This window comes from Microcaecilia unicolor, chromosome 4 (genome assembly GCF_901765095.1).
Source record: "Microcaecilia unicolor chromosome 4, aMicUni1.1, whole genome shotgun sequence".
In the NCBI taxonomy this organism is placed as follows: Eukaryota; Metazoa; Chordata; class Amphibia; order Gymnophiona; family Siphonopidae; genus Microcaecilia; species Microcaecilia unicolor.
Window position 1 is genome coordinate 137898329 of NC_044034.1, and position 13679 is coordinate 137912007.

The window sequence follows — 13679 nt, forward strand, 5'->3', positions numbered from 1 at the left end:
AGTTTCTGGTCTATTATCATTTTCAAAATCATAACCACTTCTTGCTCACATAGAATCATTTGTTATATCAATTTTTCACTCTCAAAGGGTTCAGTTAAATTGTCCATGTAACTCTCTAATAAAATTATATCTGAAACAAAATAATTTACTGCCACCGTTAGGTCCAGAAGCACCTTCCAGATGGTTTTCAATGTAACCTCAACGGGAGCCAAAAACTCCAAGTTGATTTCTTGTTTAGGAGTGGTTCCGCCGATTCGGTTTCTGCTGTAAACGTTCTCCGTTTCAGCATATGCCTCTAACTCACTCCTCCACTCCTTTGGACATGGTGGTTGAATAATTCTGGAGCGATGGAGTTGTTTTTTTCCAGGTTCAAGAGCGTTGACGCTCCTTCGCCGGCGCTAATCAAAGGACTCGCCAACCCTTTCATCTGTGGGCAGTTCATCACGCAGCGGTCCCGCACTTGCTGCTCAGGGGACAAAACGCTGGCCATCGGCGGCTGACAGCAGGTTGACCCCTTCTTCTCAGTTAAGGTATCTGCAACTGCAGAGAGGAAATTTACGTAAAGAAGACGAAACTTCAGAGGGCAGCTGGGCCGTTGGGCATACAAACTTCAGGTCGCCATCTTACCACTCTCCCAGTTTGGGACACTCTTTGTCTGGTTTCTCCTCAGAGGCCTGTCTGATATGGGTAACCCTTCAGCATAGCCCTCTGAGTCATTGAAACACAGAAGCCCCTCCACCACTACAAGGTGGTGTCCCTTCGGAGGGGACAAGTTGTTTTTCTTACAGCTTGCATATGGCAAATTTTGGAACTCGCAAGCCAAGCCAAGACTGACCGAGGGAACTAAAACTGAACTGGACTTAAGAGAATCTGCAGCCAGAAGAGAGGTAGGAGGTGTATGCAAGGTGGCCTTAAGCTGGAACCACGACCAAAAAGGAAAAGTGCCCAGTCCTCAAGAAAGGGGGCCTTGCTGTCTTCTAAAGGGTTCTGAAAGGTTCCAGGCAAGTGAAGAGGGTAGATTCTGAGTCCAGGCAAACCCCAAGAAAGTGACTGGGTTGATTCAGAAGCTCTTCTAACTGAAGTGCCACCTCACCTTCCCCCCCCCCCCCCCCCCTCCAGCAGCCTGGATTTCTAAACTATTTGGCTCTGAAACTGTGTACTGAAAGCAAACTGCTCAGTTCATATCAGACTGACCACAGCCTCGAGTTATCTGAAGGAGACCAAAAGCAAACAGCATCCTAATAGTTTTTTCCCTTTCCACATGAGACAAACTATGCGGGAGGGGTGATTCAGTGAGTTAGAATGAGAGAAACAGGAAACTTACTTCCAGCTTATCAACGATCCTGGTGGGGTGAGCTGTAACTGGTGACAGGCGACAAAGAGAGAAAGAAAGAGTTCTAAAAGGTCTGTAAGTATACTTTATTAACATCATAAGAGAAAACAGTATATATTTGTATATCCAATTGCTATTTGTGTGATTCATATGAATTTACTTAGCAATAAATTCATTCCTAGTAATTATAAATAAGAATATCTCTGAATGCTTTGCTTTTCTTTTTGCGTGCAAATGAATGGGAGTGAATGGACAGGGTAACAGACGATTATTTTTCATATGAAGAAATGCAAGGAGTACCTTAGCTGATCTAGGTAGTTTATTCCCTTACCATTTGTGTGTGTATGGATAGGTATATCTATGTATGTGTGTAAGCTTATATACACATAATAGATCAGGAACGTATTTGCATGTAACAGGACATTTAGTCCAGTACTCTAACTGCAGCACGACTGTGTGACTGAATTGTTTGCTGTGACTGCTGTATCATTGTTTTCTACTCTTTTTTTCAACCTCCTGCTTAATCCAGCCCCCTCCAGAACCTGGATTCTGATCATTCCTACGCTCACGTGACGACAACACAATCCTAGGAATTTAATCCAGTACTCTGAGCAGAGTGCAATGGAGTGGAGGAGTAGTCTAATGGTTAGTGAAGTGGCCTGAGAACCTGGTTCAATTCCTCCTGCAGCTCCTTGTGACTCTGGGCAAAACCCTCCACTGCCCCAGGTACAAAATAAATACCTGTATATAATATGTAAACTGCTTTGACTGTAACCACAGAAAGGCAGTAGGACAATAAACAAGGAGCATGTCATGTTCCTTTGTGAACTCCCTACACCTCCTGAGGGTTCCTCCTCTACTTATCCACTTTCTCTGCTGCTTCTTATTTGCAGTACCTTCCATTTCAAACCTGGACCATAACCACCCGATCCCTGTGCACCATGGCATTTGTCTCATTCAAATTGACCACAGGTAAGACACTTGTTTACTCTCCCATCTCATGTATCTTCTGTTTCTGCTGTCTTCCCTCTTCCTCTCATTTCCCTCCTGATCTCTGAATTAAATGTTCATTTATTATGTAGCAAAGTTCATTTGGTCAACTCATAGTTACAGCAGGTTCATCCTGACGTATTTTGCTTGGTGGAAACCTGGTTATCTGACCCAGACAAGGCTTATCGCCCTCAAGGTTATCAATTTCTGTTTCAACATTGTCTTAATAAAAAAGTGGTGGTTTAGCTATTTTTATTATTCTAATGATCTTTTTCGTTATGCCTGGTAGCTTTCTCTTCCCATACTTCAGTTGAACATTTCAATGCTAAGATCCCCTTCCCATATTACCTAGACCTTCTACTTATCTATCAACCCCCGTCCAATTACCCTAACTTCTTTGCAGCCCTTTATAGTCTTATCTCTTCCTTTACCCTAACTTCCCACCCTTTTATCCTCCTTGGAGATTTCATTTTGATGACCTTGCCAACACACTCACCTCTGACTTTTGGACCCTTTTTTTTTGTTTTTTTTTACAGGACTCTAGTCTCTTACAGTTTCCTGTCCTACCCATAATGCTGGTCACACCCTCGATCTGGTCATCAGCTAATCTGTATTAGCCTCTAATATCACTGTACTTTCTGTCTCCTCAATTCCCTGGTCAGATCATTCTATTATCAGAGATGGGTAGTAACAAAGTACTTGTACTTTGTTGCAGTACGTAAGTACAATTGGCAATACTTTTACTTGTAACGAGTTACAAGTATAAAGTACTGCAAAAAAAAAAAAGGTAACAAGTTACATTTAAGCTGTACTTTTGTACTTAATAACAAAGTACAAATTTGGAAAGTAGTTTAAAAAAAAGTATTTTCCATCTCCCTGCTTCTCTCCCTCTACAGGATTTCCAAGTGATATCAGACGCAGCTTGCAGCTGATTGGGCCCAAACTTTCAGGATCACCCTAATAAACTACCATGGGAGACGTGGGACCTGGCTCTCTGCAGTGCCGCTATTGCTTCCTGTGCCAGGCCTGCCTCCTCTGATGTATACTTCCGAGATTAGCATATCTCCCATGGTAGTTTCTTAGCACGGGCCCAGCGGAGGTGCACGGGAGGGAGTGAATGAGACTGTGCTACAGGGCTGCAGTGGATGGGAGAGGGGGAGAGAGAGAGAGAGAGAGAGAGTGACAGAGAGAGAGATGGGAAGATACTGGATAAAAAGGGGGGGAAGAGACACAGGCTATAGGCTGGGGGAGAGAGAAATTGGGCAAGACTGGAAGGGTGGTTGGGGAGAGAAAAACGAGACAAGACTGGTTGGGAGGGGAAGAGGAGAGAGAGAGCGCAACAGAGATAGTGCAATACTGGATAAAGGCAGGGGGGAGAAGAGACAGAGTCTATGGGCTGGGGAGAGTGAGAGAAATTGGATAGGTGGGGACATAGGCATCAACTTTTCAAAATGATTGGGGATGCTAAACCCAATAGAAATCACCCTCCCTGGATACACTCAAACAGTTAGCTGGAACAGATCAGTTTTGGAGTCTATTATAGTGGAAGAGGTGAAGAAGACAGAAGAAGACAAAAAAATTACACAACGACAGAAGACCCTTGGAAAAAGAGTTAAAGGAAGACAGGAAAGCAGTAACTAGGTCGGGACAGTATACTGCTGTAATAGTGTGCTTGTCCTGACTTAAGGAAGGAGCTTTTCACTTCCAAAAACTAGAAAAAAAATGTAATAAGTTAGTCCAATAAAAATGCAGTACTTATTTTCTGTTTTTGTTTTACTTGTTAAGTTTTAATGTAGCAATTGGAATATGTATGTTTTTGAAATTTATATCTGCTCTTTTTATATTTTGCTACAAAGGGACATGTAACTGTTTCTCTTTCTTTGGTTTTACACTGTATGCAGAGTATGGCTTCTTGGGGATTCAGTTTAATTTTTGTCTACGTATTTCTATTTTTAGTTTGTGGTTACTTAGTCTATACTTTATGAGGGGCTACCTCTGTTCACATGTGCAGGAATTCTGTTAGCATCAAGTGTCTGTGTAGGACTGATCCTGCTCGTTTTGCTTTCCAATAGGTGTATTAGTGTTCCTCTGCCCACTCCAATGCTTAGGGTGTTTTTTTTTGTTTGTTTGTTTGTTTTTTCTAGGAAGGACCTTGCATGACCCTCTAGAAGTTTGCTTGTAAACATGCAAGATCCAGTTGCCCAACTCTTGTTTTAAGAGCTGTACTTTATTACTTTTACTTGAGTATATTTTTTGGGGGGGGGGGGGGGAGGGGGGAAGGAATAAGACTTTCTACTTTTACTTCACTACTTTTGAAGCCAGTATTTTTACTTTTTACTTAAGTACTTTTAAAAAGTAACAAACCCATCTCTGTTAATTATCTTTTTCCTTAACCTTTCTCCCAATATCCCTTAGAAATCCAGATTTTCTTTATGAACCCTACACTTCAGGCAGCCCTCAACAGAGCAGCACCATCTTCTCTTTGCCCTATTGATTGCCGCCAATCTCAACCCTAGTTCCACCATGGAATACAACTCCTTCACTTTCAAAGCAGAGCATTTCTGGAGAAGGAATCCATCTGCAACAACTCTTCAAGCCTTTAAGACACATTATAATTACTATAAAGAAAACCTAGCTAAAGCCAAACAATAATATCTATTGATCTTAATCCAACAGGACTCAAAACCTTCCTGCCTCTATTGTACTCTACATCATTTCACCAATCCATCTAATGCAGTTATCCAATCCCAACCCACAGCTGCAGAATTCACCACTGGTTTTTATAACAAGCTTGCTATGCTTAGACAATCCTCTGTTCCTATTGTTTCTCCACCAGCTGCCACATCGTCTTCCTTACCGTCTTCTTCTCTGACCACTCTTTTGGCTTCTTTCTCCTCTTTTAACCTTCCCTCACAAACACAACTGACCAGAACCATCTTTTCACTTAAACCATCCTCACCGCATATTGACCCATTACCTGCTTTCTTATTACTACATTTCCTTCAGACCCTTCTCCCATTTCTATACTCAATGATCACGTCCAGTTCATCTTCAGGTACTTCTACTGTTTCTGGAAGCAGGCAGAAATACACCCCCTTATAAAGAATCCTAAGGCAGTCAATGGTCCATCTAGCCTAGTATCCTGTTTCCAGAAGTGGCCAATTCGGGTCACAAGTACCTGACAGAATCCCAAATAGTAGCAAGATTCATGCTACTGATCCCAGAGACAAGCAGTGGCCTTCCCCACGACCTTTTCCTCCAAGAACTTGTCCAAACCTTTTTTAAACCCAGATACACTAATCGCTGATACAACACCCTCTGGCAACGAGTTCCAGAGCTTAACCTCATCCGTGAATAACTTCAGGCTAATATCTAATTTATCATCTGAGCCTAAAGTAATGGTGAAGCTCATAGCCACACAACTTTCAGAATTTCTTGACCAGACAAATGCTGTCAAATGGGATTTCAATCTCATCATCCCACTGAGAAAACGCCTCTAGGCCTGGTAAGATATGTTAAATTAATCTTAGATGGAGGAAGGGATGTCACCTTATTTTCCCTTGATATGACTGTGATCTGGTCAATCATGCCATCATAAAATGGCTTAAGAACCTTACTATCACAGGTGTAGTTTTTAATTGGTTCCACTCCTACTTAACTGGGTGTGCATTTGTTGTCCATCATTCTGATTCTACTTCCTCATCATATCCCACCTTGTCAGGGATCCTTCAAGGCTCTTTTCTAAGACCAATACTTTTACATATATTCTTGGCCCTTTTAGCTCTTTGCTCCAATTCTTTGGCTTCACTTTTTAAACATTTTTTAATCTCCTCAGTCCATATTCTGCTAAAGGATCGCATCCTGCTTCACCTGGATGATGTTTTCCCTTTAGTTAACCTCATTCCTCCAAAGCTACATAGAGGCTGCCAGTCTGATGATATGTCTTTAGGGGCTTCTTGGAGAAGCAGGAAGCGACTCTGTAGTCAGGACCTACCTACCCCTGGGGGATGCAATATTCTCTCACACTAAGGATGTCTCCAGGGGCATCCTCTCACACTGAGGATGCTTCCAGGGACCCAGAATGAAAAGTTTAGGACAGCAGTTTTATTGGTGATTCAATTATTAGGCATGTAGATAGCTGGGTGGCTGGTGCATATGAGGAATGGCTGGTCACTTGCCTGCCTGGTGCGAAGGTGGTAAATGTTTGGGCTCATTTTCGAAAGACAAGGATGCCCATCTTTCAACATAAATCAGAAGATGGACATCCTTCTCCCAGGGTCGTCCAAATCGGTAAAATCGAAAGCCGATTTTGGACGTCCCCAACTGCACTCCATCACAGGGATGGCCAAAGTTCAAGGGGGCATGTCGGAGGCATAGCGAAGGCGAGACTAAGGCGTGCCTAACACTTGGATGTCCTTGACCCATAATCAAAAAAAACAAGGACGTCCCTGACGAACTCTTGGACGTTTTCACCCGGACCTATTTTTCTTACGACTAAGACACAAAAAGGTGCCCGAAACAGATGACCAACGGAGAGAATCGGGGATGACCTCCCTTTACTCCCCCAGTGGTCACTAACCCCCTCCCACCCTCAAAAAATATCTTTCAAAATATGTTGTGCCAGCCTCAGATGTCATACTCAGGTCCATGACAGCGGTATGCAGGTCCCTGGAGCACTTTTAGTGGGTGAGTGCACTTCAGACAGGCGGACCAAGCCGCATCCCATCCCCCTCCACCTGTTACGTTTGTGGAGGAAACGGCAAGCCCTCCAAAAACCACCACAAACCCACTGTACCCACATCCAGGCGCCCCCTTCACCCGTAAGGGCTAGGGTAGTGGTGTACAGTTGGGGGTAGTGGGTTTTGGGGGGGGGGGGCTGGGGGGCTCGGCACACAAGGTAAGGGAGCTATGTACCTGGAAGCAATTTATGAAGTCCACTACAGTGCCCCCTAGGGTGCCCGGTTGGTGTCCTGGCATGTCAGGGGGACCAGTGCACTACAAATGCTGGCTCCTCCCATGACAAAAGGGCTTTCATTTGGTCGTCCGTGGTTTCGAAAATTGCCGAAAATCAGAAACAACCATGTCTAGGAACGTCCATCTCTAAGGACGACCAAATTTAAGGATTTGGACGTCCCTGATGGTATTTTCGAAATGAAAGATGGACGTCCATCTTGTTTCTAAAATACGGGTTTCCCCGCCCCTGGATCGGGACGTTTTGCAAGGACGTCCAAATCGAAACGTGGATGTCCCTTTCGAAAATGCCCCTCTTTATGGGTCACCTAGATAAGATTTTAGATAGTGCAGGGGAAGAGCCTGCTGTCTTGGTACATAAGGGAACCAATGACATAGGAAAATGTGGGAGAGAGCTTCTGGAAGTCAAATTTAGGCTTTAGAAAATGGAAATCCAGGTTTTAAAGGGTAGCATTTTCATAATTTCTCCCTGTTCTAAGTGCAGAACTCAAGAGATATGCAGAGTTCCCGAGTCTCAATGCATGGCTGAGTCAGTAAAAAAGTAATGAGGGATTTAGATATGCTACGGATTGGCCAAGATTCTGGGAAAAGGGGAGCCGAAAAGTTGGGCTATTGGGAAGGAAGCTAGCACTGGCACTAACATTTAAGGAGATAGAGCAGCTTTTAAACTAGTACCTTAGGAAAGCCAACAGTCACTCAGGAGAACATGGTTCAGGGTGAAGTATCTTTGCAAGAAATTATCAAAACAAGGAAGTTAGAGAATCTTCACAGAGAAGTTACAAAAAAAAAAAGGTGAAAGAAAGCCAGGAACCTTTAAGGGGAGAGCAAAGCTTGCAAAGTATCCCTGTCAACTTGTAGATACAAACAAAAAAACTGAATTTGAAATGTCTGTAAACCAATGCTAGAAACCTAAAAAAATAAGATGGGAGATTTAGAGTACAGAGCACTAAATGAAGAGGTAGATATAATAGGCATCTTAGAGACCAGGTGGAAGGAGGAAAACCAATGGGACATTGTATCCAGGGTACAGATTACATTGCAGCGATAGGGTGGATCAAAACGGAGGCGATGGCATTATAAGTTAAAGAGGGTATTGAGTCTAACAAAACAGATAACATCATGGAATTTCAATGGATAGAAATTCTATGTATGGAGGCAAAGAAGATACTGATAGAACTATACTACCATCTGCCAAGTCAGCAAGGACAGACAGATGATGAAATGTTACAGAAATTAGGGAAGATAGCAAATCTGGCAATAGTATAATAATGTCACATCAGGAAATAGAGAGGTAAAATTCCTAGACAAAATAAATGAGTGCTTCAAGGAGCAACTGGTCCAGGAACTGACAAGAGAGGAAGCTGTTTCAGATCTGGTCCTTAGTGGAATGCAAGACTTTGTGTGAGAAATAATGAGCAACAATGATCATAACATGATCAAAATTGAGTTAATAACTGGAGCGAAGACAATAAAGAAACCTGTGGCAGCATTTAACTTTCAAAAGGAAAACTATGGTAAAATTAGGAAAAAAGTTAAAAAAAACTAAACAAAAAGGAGCAGCTGTAAAGGTTAGAAGTTTAAATCAGGCATGGACATTGTTTAAAAATACAATCTTGGAAGCACACACCAGATGTATTCCACATACTAAAAAAGGTGGAAAGACCATCATGATTAAAGGGTGAACTAAAGGAGGTACTTTCAAAAAAATGGAAAAGGAATCCAAAATATGAAGCAGCTTAAGCACTGGCAAGTTGGATGCAAAGCACTGATAAAGAAGGCTAAAAGCTAATTTGAAAACAATCTTGCTGTAGAAGCAAAAAGTCATAGCAGAATGTCTGCCAGGGGACTCAGTGAGACCATTATCATCAAGGAGTACAAGGAGCATTCAGGGAGGACAAGGCCATAGCAGAGATACTAAATGAACTCTTTCCATCAGTCTTAAGATCTACCTGTGCCTGAAATGGTATTGAAGGGTGATGATACAGAGAAACAAACAAATCTCAGTGAACCTACGAGGGAAGAGGTGATGCTGGATTTAATACTTACAAATGGAGAAAGTGTGTCTAAGATCTGGGTGGGTGCCCACCTGGGCAGTAGTGATTATCACATTGTATGAACATGAGAGCATGAGAATAGCCATACTGGGTCAGACCAATGGTCCATCTAGTCCAGTACCCTGATTCCAATAGTGGCCAATCCAGGTCACAAGTACCTGGCAGAAACACAAATAGTGTTCCATGCTACCAGGGCAAGCAGTGGCTTCCCCCATGTCTAATCTCACTACTAGACTGTGAACTTTTCCTCCAGGAACTTGTCCAAAACTTTTTTAAACCCAGATACGCTAACTGATGTTACCGCATCCTCCAGCAACGAGTTCTAGAGCTTAACTATTCTCCAAGTGAAAATATATTTCCTCCTATTTGTTAAAAGTATTTCCATGGATTTCAAACATGCAGATTTTACTAAAACGAGAGAGTACTTGAAGAAAGAGCTGATGGGACCTCATTTGGCTGACAAAGGTATATATGGGAATGGAGTTGATATCACACCATTCACAGAAGAAAGTGTTTACGAACTTGAAAAGTTGAAAGTGGAAAAAGCCATGGGACCGGACAAGATCCATCCCAGGATATTTAAGGAGCTCAGAGAGGTTCTGGCAGGTCCTCTTAAAGATTAACTTAATAAATCCTTGGAGGCAAGAGAGGTTCCAACGAATGGAGAAGAGTGAATGTGGGCCCTCTTCACAAAAGTGGTAATAGAAAAGAAGTTGGAAACTACAGACCGATAAGCCTCACTTTGGAGTTAGAACAGTGAACTTCCTGGAATCCAACGGGTTACAAGATCCAAGGAAACATGGTTCTACCAAGGGAAAATCATGCCAAATGAATCTTATTGGTTTCTTTGACTGGGTGACTAGAGAAATGGATTGAGGACATATGCTAGATGTAGTCTATCTGGATCTCAGCAAAGTCTTAGTCAGTTCCTCACAGAAGGCTCATCAATAAACTTAGCTGACTAAAGTTAGGACCTAAATTAGTGAACTGGATTATAAACTGGTTGACTGACAGATGAAAATGTAAAACAAATTCACTCAGAGGAAAGAAAGGTGAGTGGTGGAGAGCCTCAAAGACTGGTACTGGGGCTAATTCTGTTTAGCATACTTGTGAATGACACTGAAGGGCTAGAAGGAAAAGTATGTCATTTTGCAGAAGATACAAAGATTTCCAACAGAATGGCACTTAGCTTCACTTCGCTTCTTTGAAAATCCTTTCAAAGAAGCAAAGTGAAGCTAAGTTAAATACTTCTTTTTCTGCTGTGACATTCAAGTTTTAGAAGCAGAAATGTTATGAAGGTCATAGACTGTTTATTTTTGATTGAAGTATTAAAGTGGCAATGATACAAAATGAAAAAAAAACTTGGAGGTTTTTGGCCAATGATTGGTCTTGGTTATGAGGTGCTATGAATTCTGGAAATGAAATTGAGAGGGTCATGTTATCTTCTGGTACTTTTACTACTAAAAAATTCTCTTTGAGACACTTTTGATAATTAAATATTTTCATCAATGAGTTATACTGGGCTGGTGTATGGTTTTCCACTATTTTGAGTTTTTCAGAAAATCATAGTAAAATAGTAGATGGCAGATAAAGACCTGTACGATCCACCTAGTCTGCCCAACAAGATATGATGTGATACTGCATATGTATACTTGATCTTGATTTGTCCTTGTCATTTTCAGGACACAGACCATAAAGGTTGCCAACCAAACTCCTGTACAGCCCATTCAAATCTGTCCCAGTGTGGCAATACTTATGTACTTCAAGACTGAAGAAATTGAGAGTTCTTTATTCATGAAAACTCGACAGGGCAGTGCTGATAATTGCTTGTTAACATCTGACAGCTCTGATTAGCTTCTTAACCAAATAAGTTATACGCACTGTTATAGAATACTCTTTTGATTTCTATGTAGAAATTAAGATGCGATATATAGAATCCCCAGGGTAAGTGTTTCATGTGATTTAATAAAAGGACCCCTAAGTGATATATAAATTAATATATATGTATTTATTTATATTTACTATGTGTTTTAGTTATTTATGTTTTATTTTTCACAATATGTCTTTTAGGGTGGGAAGTTATCAATGTCAGCTACTATTAAGTGAGTATATTTTACCATGTCAGGTTATTTTAGCACAAGGTCTTATTGTATAAAATGGAACCCTGTGCAAAAATAAACCAACTTGTGGTAAAATAACAGACAACAGTAGCCTAAGTTGATAACCACCCCTTTATTGTTTATTTATTTATGTTTAAAGACAAATTGGAGCACTGACCCAGGAATTATTTGCCGAAACACGGCCCAATCAGGTCATTGAGCATCAGTTTTGGATACGAATCAAAGCAATTTTTTGGAACTCCCGTCTTCTCAATTTTATCCCTGAATCATTCCTGCTTTATTGTTTGGTACACAAGGGCTTATCACTATCCCCTTTGTTGTGAAATATCTATGTTATAATTGGGAACATTGTGAGGAAATTTGACTTTTCATTTTATACATACACAGATAATATCAAATTAATTTTTGTTATTGATAGGGCTCAACAGCAAAATGTAGTGACTGATATCAGCAGTAACAACAAAATGCTTCAGAACACTATGGAAACTGAGAAGGATTAGAGACTATTTTCCTAGACAATCATTCCGGTAATAGTACAATCGAAGATACTATCACAACTAGATTACTGCAATGCCGCATACGTTGGCTACAAGAAAAGTGCACTGAAATCGCTGTAAACCGTCCAAAACACAGCAAACACAGCAGCAAGGCCAATTTTCAAGAAGTCAAAACATAAAAGAGCTACCCTACTACTCGAAACACTACACTGGCTGTAATCAAGGCAAGACTGATCTTCAAAGCAAGCACCTCATCTACAAAATATTATTCCATTGATTTATTAACAGGTGCACTTCATAATGTGTCACCATGCAAAGCTTATGCTGAGATGTCCTACATAATGTTCCCAGCCAGGATGCATAAAACAATCTTAAAAGCTCTTAAATTACTTAAAAATAGTTAAAACTGTGTTGGAATGCTATGCGTTTTGATTTGTACATTCCAGTGGTATCACCCATGTGTTCCAACCTTGAAAGAAATCTGAAACGTCTATAAAACCTTCAAAAAGTCTAAGGAACACTATTTAAAGGCTAAAAAAGGCTGAAAACTTCTCCATAAACAGTAAAACTACATCAAACATGTTGTTTGCACAATCTTTCAAATATTGAATTTGCACGAAAAGTGTCTATACCAATATGACTGGACCAGTGAGGTGGCTTCTTCACTTCGCTAGCCTCGTTTCACTTTTAACATTTTTGAAAGGAAAGGGAAAGGGGATTGACCTTTCTATGGTTACAATCAAAGTGGTTTACATATTCCCCCAGATTATATAAAAGTCACTAAAAATTGTGCGCGCAAATTTGTCCGTACATCCAATTTGTGCATGCAATTTAATTAAATAACGAGCCAATTAGCACCAATAACTGAATCAATAATCGGTGCTAATTGGCATTAATTAAAATTTACATGTGTAAATTTTACATGAGAACCAAAAAGAGGGCATAGCCATTGTGGATCAGGGGAATTCCCACAATTTATACAGGTCATTATAGAATAAAGGGGATTTGCATCTTAGGCATCGGGATTTATACCATGGTTTCGTTGGTGTAAATGTCACACCAAGGCAATCTTCTTTTCAAAGTCTCTTTGCCCTCCTTACGAGCGCCTTGCTTATGACTTGCTATTCCTTATAACGAAACTTTTTCGAAGAGGGAAAGGCGGTAAAACGACAGGACATGAAATGAGACTGAAGGGGGGCAGACTCAAGAAAAATGTCAGGAAGTATTTTTTCACGGAGTGGTGGATGCTTGGAATGCCCTCTCGCGGGAGGTGGTGGAGATGAAAACGGTAACAGAATTCAAAAATGCGTGGGATAAACATAAAGGAATCCTGTTCAGAAGGAATGGATCCTCAGAGGCGGGGCTGGTGGTTGGGAGGTGGGCCTTGTTCTGGGCAGAGTTCTATGGTCTATGCCCTGAAAATGGCAGAAACAAATCAAGGTCAGGTATACACATAAAGTAGCACATACGAGTTTAAATTGTTGGGCAGACTAGATGGACCGTGCAGGTCTTTTTCTGCCGAAATCTACTATGTTACTATCCAGCTCATAATCGAAAGTGATCGCCGGCCATTTCCCGACACAAATCGGGAGATGGCCGGTGATCTCGGAAAAGCGGCGAAATCGGTATAATCGAAAGCTGCTTTTTTTGACAGCATCGCCGCTTTCCCATCGCCTCGCCGGCGAAAGTTCAAAGGGGCGTGTCGGCGGCAAAG

The 13679-nt window shown here is 41.3% G+C and overlaps 1 protein-coding gene and 1 long non-coding RNA gene across 4 annotated transcripts in view; one reads left to right on the forward strand and one right to left on the reverse strand.

Moving 5' to 3' along the window:
- The window catches only part of LOC115468711 (cohesin subunit SA-2-like), a 312673-nt gene that overhangs the window by 148711 nt on the left and 150283 nt on the right, over positions 1-13679 (reverse strand). The window lies entirely within an intron of this gene.
- Positions 1217-3934, forward strand: LOC115468714. Of its 2 annotated transcripts, none has more exons than XR_003941912.1 (3): positions 1217-1404; positions 2227-2305; positions 3220-3934. It is a non-coding gene; the product is annotated as an uncharacterized LOC115468714 (long non-coding RNA). The 2 variants fall into 2 exon arrangements; XR_003941911.1 differs by lacking the exon at positions 1217-1404 and adding an exon at positions 2021-2059.